The sequence below is a fragment of the Sciurus carolinensis genome, chromosome 11 (assembly GCF_902686445.1).
Source record: "Sciurus carolinensis chromosome 11, mSciCar1.2, whole genome shotgun sequence".
NCBI lineage: Eukaryota > Metazoa > Chordata > Mammalia > Rodentia > Sciuridae > Sciurus > Sciurus carolinensis.
In genome coordinates, this window is record NC_062223.1 from 109,198,430 (window position 1) to 109,206,562 (window position 8,133).

The 8,133-nt window shown below is 39.2% G+C and overlaps 1 pseudogene; it reads right to left on the bottom strand.

Moving 5' to 3' along the window:
- Nucleotides 1–578: 578 nt before the first annotated feature.
- LOC124959653 (archaemetzincin-2-like) lies at nucleotides 579–7,729 on the bottom strand (annotated as a pseudogene).
- Nucleotides 7,730–8,133: the final 404 nt, after the last annotated feature.

Below are 8,133 nucleotides of genomic sequence, written 5' to 3' on the forward strand. Positions count from 1 at the left end.
AATCTTCTTAGTTCCATACAGATGATTATATGATTTTTCTCTTTTAATATATTACTATAGTGATGTGTATCAAGAATTCCTAATCTTTAGCATTTTTACATTCTTTGAGTTAGTAGCACTTACAGGTATGGTGAGGCATTCTGTTTTTTAGTATGCTGTACATCTCCTCCTGATGCTTTGTTTAGGGTTATCACATTGATACTTTCTAAGTATGGTTGGCCTGTAGATTTGTTTGCTTCGTATCATGTATTATCAATATTATATTACATAATATCTTAAAAAGAATATTCTGAAATAAAGAATGTAATGATTATATATTAAATATGTAGGAGATTGTTAAAATTACTCCTGAAACATCTAGATACCCAATGGCTCTCTAATTAAATGCTTATTCTCCTTTTTTTTTTTTTGTATTCTAATTTGCCTTCTTCTAGTACATATTTCAAAAATAATTAGCCTTTTTCCCTTGGTTTTTGCACACTTTGTTTTCATTTGCTGCGACTATATTTACTTTTTTGTACTTTATGTATTTATTTGTTTAATGTGCAAATATTTATTTTAATTACACCTATCTGAACTTATTTTTGGAGAACAGCAAGGCAGTTTATTATCCACTCTTTCCATTCCTTAAAGGCTTCCACAGGTTTTGGTGAATTCACACTATTTTCACTACTATGTTTTGGAGTTGCTCTTGTTGTGTCAGCAGATACATCATCAATCCACCTTACTATTGCCTTACAGGATTGCAGCAGCAAAACACTCGTGATTTCAGGAATAAAGTAGTTATCAAAAATGGAATAGTCTGGAGTTTCAAGATGGTGGACTAGAGGGTGGCTGCATTTCATGTTGCTCCAGGACTCAGGATTCAAGAGGAGGAGATATTGAGAGACTTGGGACCAACTCAAAGCCGCCCGGTGAGTCTCTCCCATTGGGGAGGTGTCCCGGATGGGGCAGTAGTCCCGGAACACAGGGAACTTTGTGAAGTAGAGTTGCCCAATGAGACACCCCTCCCCCCGCTGGAGCGGTGAACTCGGACAACTGGGAACATTGTAGAGGAGGAATGCTCAGCTCAACGCTTGGACTCACAGCAACCTACCAGGGCTCCAGGTGGCTGCCCAGAGGAGGAGGTGCGCAGTGAGTTGTTTGGACTCGGAGCGACTGTACTGGGGCTCTGGGCAGCTGCTGGGAAGAGGAGGTACGCAGTGAGTTGCTTGGACTTGGAACAACTGCAATGGAATTCCAGGTGGCTGCCCAGAGGAGGAGGAGGAGCGCAGAGGGTCGCTTGGACTCAGAGCCACCGCACCGGAATTCTAGCTGGCTGCCCGAAGGAGGAAGCGCGTGGCGGGTCACTTGGACTCAGAGCGACTGCATGGAACACCAGGTGGCTGTCCGGAGGCAGAGGCGCATGACAGGTCGCTTGGACTTGGAGTGACTGCACCAGAGCTGCCTGGAGGAGGAGGTGTGTTGGCGGGTTGCTTCCAGGTGATTAGGTGCAGAGCACGGTCCCAGGACCTAGGTGACTTCTTGGTGGAGGAGCCGCACAGAGACAAGCTTAAGGGTGGAGTGAAGGTTCCAGGACTGAGGGCAGGTTCTCTGAGAAGGGGCAGCCTAAGGAGATACTTCTGCGCAGGGCGAGGCTCCCAGGCCCAGGAGATAGGTCCAGGCCCCTGGGAATGTTGCAGAGGAAGGCTGCCCAGCCCAGGTGGTAGTTGTGGATTGAGGGGAACCTCTAGGTGGGGAACTGACCAGCGAGACCTCCCCACCAGCTGAGTCTTCCCTGCCGGGTGAAGTTTTCCTACAAGGACAGTAGAACTAGAGATACAGGCCCAAACTGGCCTTGCCTCAGCCTGCAGCAGTCTAGTTACCCTTTGGATGACCATTGGTCAACAAGTGGAGGCACCTCTGCCCACTATCAGGGAATATACCCCACCTGAAGGCCACCACCCCTAGAGAGGCAGCTTCCTTGTGGAGCACCGCATTATCAACTTCCTCCAAGACTTCAGGCTACTGAAGGCTAGGAGGGGATATACTGGAAATCTTCAGAGACACTATAAGCCAAAAGAGGAAATCTGCAATATCTCAGAGTACCATTGACATCTGACCAATATGTGAAAACAAGGGAAGAAAATGCCCCAAACATATCTACATGCTACATCAATAAAATCCAATGTCAGCACGGCATAAGACATGACAGAAAGGGAGTTCAGAATGTACATAATTAAAATGATCAGGGAAGCAAACGAGGAGATGAAAGAGCAAATGCAGGCATTGAATGATGAGATGAAAGAGAAATGCAGGCATTGAATGATCGCACCAATCGACAGTTAAAAGAGCAATTACAGGAAGCAAAAGATCATTTCAATAAAGAGTTAGAGATATTGAAAAAAAACCAAACAGAAATCCTTGAAATGAAGGAAACAATAAGCCAAATTAAGAACTCCATAGAAACCATAACCAATAGGATAGAACACCTGCAAGACAGAACCTCAGATATTGAAGAAAAAATATTTAATCTTGAAAACAAAGTTGACCAAACAGAGAAGATGGTAAGAAATCATGAACAGAATCTACAAGAATTATGGGATATCATGAAAAGGCCAAATTTAAGAATTATTGGGATTGAGGGAGGCTTAGAGAAACAAACCAAAGGAATGAACAATCTATTCAATGAAATAATATCAGAAAATTCCCCAAATCTGAAGAATGAAATGGAAAACCAAGTACAAGAGGCTTATAGGACTACAAATATACAAAATTACAACAGACCCACACCAAGGCACATTATTATGAAAATACCCAACATACAAAATAAAGACAGAATTTTAAAGGCTGCGAGAGAAAAGAATCAAATTACATTCAGGGGGAAACCAATAAGAATATCAGCAGATTTTCCAATCAAGACCCTAAAAGCGAGAAGGGCCTAGAACAACATTTACCAAGCCCTGAAAGAAAATGGATGCCAACCAAGAATCTTATACCCAGGAAACTTACTTTCAGATTTGACGACGAAATGAGATCCTTCCATGATAAACAAAAGCTAAAGGAATTTACGAAAAGAAAGCTGGCATTACAGAACATTCTCAGCAAAATATTCCATGAGGAAGAGATGAAAAAAAATGATGCAAATCAGCAATGGGAGGAACTATCCTAAAGGAATAGCCAAATAAAGGAGAAACCAAATCATGTCAAAAAACAAAAATGAGTCTAATGACTGGGAATACAATCATATCACAATAATAACCCTAAATCTAATGGCTTGAACTCATCAATCAAAAACATAGAATGGCAGATTGGATTAAAAAGAAAATCCAACAATATGCTGCCTGCAAGAGACTCATCTCATAGAAAGAGATACCCATAGACTAAAGCTGAAAGGATGGGAAAAAACATACCATGCACACGGACACAGCAAAAAAGCTGGAGTATCCATCCTCATTTCAGATAATGTGGACTTCAAGCCAAAACTAGTCAGAAGGGATAAAGAAGGACATTACTTGCTGCTTAAGGGAAGCATAAATCAGCAAGACATAACAATCATAAATATCTATGTCCCGAACATTGGCTCATCCATGTATGTCAAACAAATCCTTCTCAATTCCAGAAATCAAATAAACCACAACACAATAATACTAGGCGATTTTAACACACCTCTCTCACCACTGGATAGATCTTCCAAATAAAAATTGAATAAAGAAACCATAGATCTCAATAACACAATCATCAATTTAGACTTAACGGACATATATAGAATATACCATCCAACAAAGAACAAATATACTTTCTTCTCAGCAGCACATGGATCCTTCTCTAAAATAGACCATATTTTATGCCACAAAGCTACTGTTAGCAAATACAAGAAGATAGAGATACTACCTTGTACTCTATCACATCATAATGGATTGAAATTAGAAATAAATGAAAGAGTAAAAGACAGAAACTTCTCCAATACCTGGACATTAAATAATACACTATTATATGTTGAATGGATAACAGAAGACATCAGGAGGGAAATAAAAAAAATTCTTAGAAGTAAACGAGAACAAAGACACATCATATCAAAATCTCTGGGACACTATGAAAGCAGTACTTAGAGGAAGATTTATTTCATGGGGCGCATTCAACAAAAGAAGTAGAAATCAACAAATAAACGACTTAACACTAAAGCTCAAAGCCCTAGAAAAAGAAGAGCAGACCAACACCAAAAGTACTAGAAGACAGGAAATAGTTAAAATCAGAGCTGAAATCAATGAAATTGAAACAAAAGAAACAATAGGAAAAATTAACCAAATAAATAGTTGGTTCTTTGAAAAAATAAACAAAATTGATAAGCCCTTAGCCACACTAATAAAGAGAAAGAGGGAGAAAACTCAAATTACTAAAATTCGGAATGAACAAGGAAATATCACAACAGACACGAGTGAAATACAAAACATAATTAGAAGCTCTTTTGGAAACAGAAAACCTCGAAGACATGAACAAGTTTCTAGAGACTTATGAATTACCTAAACTGAATGAGGAGGACATACACAACTTAAATAAATCAATTTCAAGCAATGAAATAGAAGAGGTCATCAAAAGCCTACCAACAAAGAAAAGTCCGGGACCATATGGGTTCTCAGCCGAGTTCTACAAAACTTTTAAAGAAGAGCTCATTCCAATACTCCTCAAAGTATTCCATGAAATAGAAGAGGAGGGAACCCTCCCAAACTCATTCTATGAAGCCAATATCACCCTGATACCTAAACCAGACAGAGACACATTGAGGAAAGAAAATTTCAGACCAATATCCTTAATGAACAGCGATGCAAAAATTCTCAACAAAATTTTAGCAAATCACACACAAAAACATATTAAAAAGATAGTGCACCACGATCAAGTGGGTTTTATCCCAGGGATGCAAGGTTGGTTCAACATCAGGAAATCAATACATGTCATTCACCATATCAACAGACTTAAATTCAAGAATCACATGATTATTTCAATAGATGCAGAAAAAGCATTTGATAAAATACAGCATCCCTTCATGCTCAAAACACTAGAAAAAATAGGGATAGTGGGAACATTCCTTAACATTGTAAAGGCCATCTATGCTAAGCCCATGGCCAATATCATTCGAAATGGTGAAAAACTGAAAGCATTCCCCCTAAAAACTGGAACAAGGCAGGGATGCCCTCTTTCGCCACTTCTATTCAACATTGTCCTTGAAACTCTAGCCAGAACAATTAGACAAACCAAAGAAATTAAAGGGATACAAATAGGAAAAGAAGAACTCAAACTATCCCTGTTCGCTGATGACATGATTATATATTTAGAGGAACCTGGAAATTCCACCAGGAAACTTTTAGAACTCATAAGTGAATTCAGTAAAGTAGCAGGTTACAAGATCAATGCTCATAAATCCAATGCATCTTTATACATAAATGATGAATCTTCAGAAAGAGAAGTTAGGAAAACTCCTGCATTCACAATAGCCTTGAAAAAAATAAAGTCTTTGGGAATCAATCTCACAAAAGAGGTGAAAGACCTCTACAATGAGAACTACAGAACACTAAAGAAAGAAATTCAAGAAAACCTTAGAAGATGGAAAGATCTCCCATGTTCTTGGATAGGAAGAATTAATATTGTCAAAAAGGCCATACCGGCAAAAGTGCTATGCAGATTCAATGCAATTCCAATTAAAATCCCAATGACGTACCTTACAGAAATAGAGCAAGCATGAAATTCATCTGGAAGAATAAGAAACCCAGAATAGCTAAAGCAATCCTTAGCAGAAAGAGCGAAGCGGGGGTATTGCAATACCAGAATTTCAACTCTAATACAAAGCAATAGTAAGAAAAACAGCATGGTATTGGTACCAAAATAGACAGGTATATCAATGGTACAGAATAGAGGACATGGACATAGACCCAAATAAATATAATTTTCTCATACTAGACAAAGGTATCAAAAATATGCAATGGAGAAAAGATAGCCTCTTCAACAAATGGTGCTGGGAAAACTGGAAATCCATATGCAACAGAATGAAATTAAACCCCTATCTCTCACCCTGCACAAAAATCAACTCAAAATGGATAAGGACCTTGGAATCAGACCAGAGACCCTGCATCTTATAGAAGAAAAAGTAGGTACAAATCTTCAACATGTCGGCTTAGGATCAGACTTCCTTAACATGACTCCCATAGCACGAGAAATAAAAGCAAGAATCAACAACTGGGATAGATTCAAACTATAAAGCTTTCTCTCAGCAAAGGAAACTATCAGCAATGTGAAGAGAGAACCTACAGAGTGGGAGAAAATCTTTGCCACTCATACTTCAGATAGAGTGCTAATTTCCAGAATATATAAAGAACTCAAAACACTGTACACCAAGAATACAAATAATCCAATCAACAAATGGGCTAAGGAAATGAACAGACACTTCACAGAAGAAGATCTATAAGCAATCAATAGACATATGAAAAAATGTTCCACATCTCTAGTAATAAGAGAAATACAAATCAAAACTACCCTAAGATTCCATCTCACCCCAATTAGAATGGCGATTATCAAGAATACAAGCAATAACAGGTGTTGGAGAGGATGTGGGGAAAAGGTACATTCATACATTGCTGGTGGTGCTGCAAATTAGTGCAGCCACTCTGGAAAGCAGTGTGGAGATTCTTTAGAAAACTTGCAATGGAACCACCATTTGACCCAGCTATCCCACTCCTTGGCCTATACCCAAAGGACTTAAAATCAGCATATTACAGAGATACAGCCACATCAATGTTCGTAGCTTCTCAATTCACAATAGCCAGATTGTGGAACCAACCTAGATGCCCTTCAATTGATGAATGGATAAAGAAACTGTGGTATATATATACAATGGAATATTAGCCATAAAGAATGATAAAATTATGGCATTTGCAGGCAAATGAATGAAATGGAGAATAACATGCTAAGTGAGATAAGCCAATCTCAAAAAAACAAAGGATAAATGATCTCTCTGATAAGGGGATGATGACACCTAATTGGGGGTGGGAGGGGTTAGTGTTAGGGTTAGGATTAGGGATAGGGAGGGGGGCAAGAATGGAGGAAGGAAGGACTGTATAGAGGGAAAAGTGGGGTGGGAGGGGTGGGGGGGAAGGGAACAAAAAACCAGAATGAATCAAACAACATTACCCTATGTAAATTTATGATTACACAAATTGTTTTACTTTACTCCATGTACAGAGAAACAACATGTATCCTATTTGTTTACAATAAAAAAAAATGGAATAGTCATTGGAAGATTTTTTTTCAAAGTGTCTTCACTGTGCCTTCATAGTGTGAGCTATAGAAATCACTGCCATATCTAGCAAAGGTGAATATCCCCACACATTGTGGGGATTCTGGTGAACCTGGGAGACTCAGGCAGAAGGTCAGGAGCTCAAGGCTAGCCTTGGCAACTTAGACCCATCTGTCAAAGAAACCTGTCCAAAGACAAAATTCCAGGAGTCTCTTGGGTAAAGATCATTGTTATTCCCACAACATAGAAGGTATCTTCATGTTTCTTCTTTTTTAGGAGCTTCAGGATGTGTCCTGCATGAATTTGTAAATTGCTTGTGTGATCATTTACTCTAAAAGAACAGCGTGTTGCAGAAACCGAAAATGGTTCTAGTTTTACATCTTTCAAGCCATAGAAAGATTCTTCACAGTAGCCCTTGAGCCATTTAATATATTCTTCACGGATAAATCTGGTGTTTCCTAGAGATCATGACAGGTCTCATCCATTCACATCATGTTCCTGTATAGAGCTTTCATCCTTCCCTTTATAAAGGAAGGCTCCCTTTGAAATTTTTACATTACAAAGACAGGCATGTCCTGAAGGTGCTGTGGAGGGGACCTTGACCCTGACAGGTCTTGCCGCTGCCGTCTGCCTCTCGCACCCACCCCAGCAAACATGTACTTTATTTTTATTGACACAAAAATGTACATATTTATTGGGTACCATGTGATGTTTCAGTACATGTTTTCATTGTGCAATGTTCAAAGCAGGGCAGGCGTATCTATCTCCTCTGTTGCGAGATAATAGTCTGGTGTGGCAGAAACTGCTGACTGGTCACCCAACTCCAGTTTTTCTTCGTGAGTACATCACAACACATGATACTACAT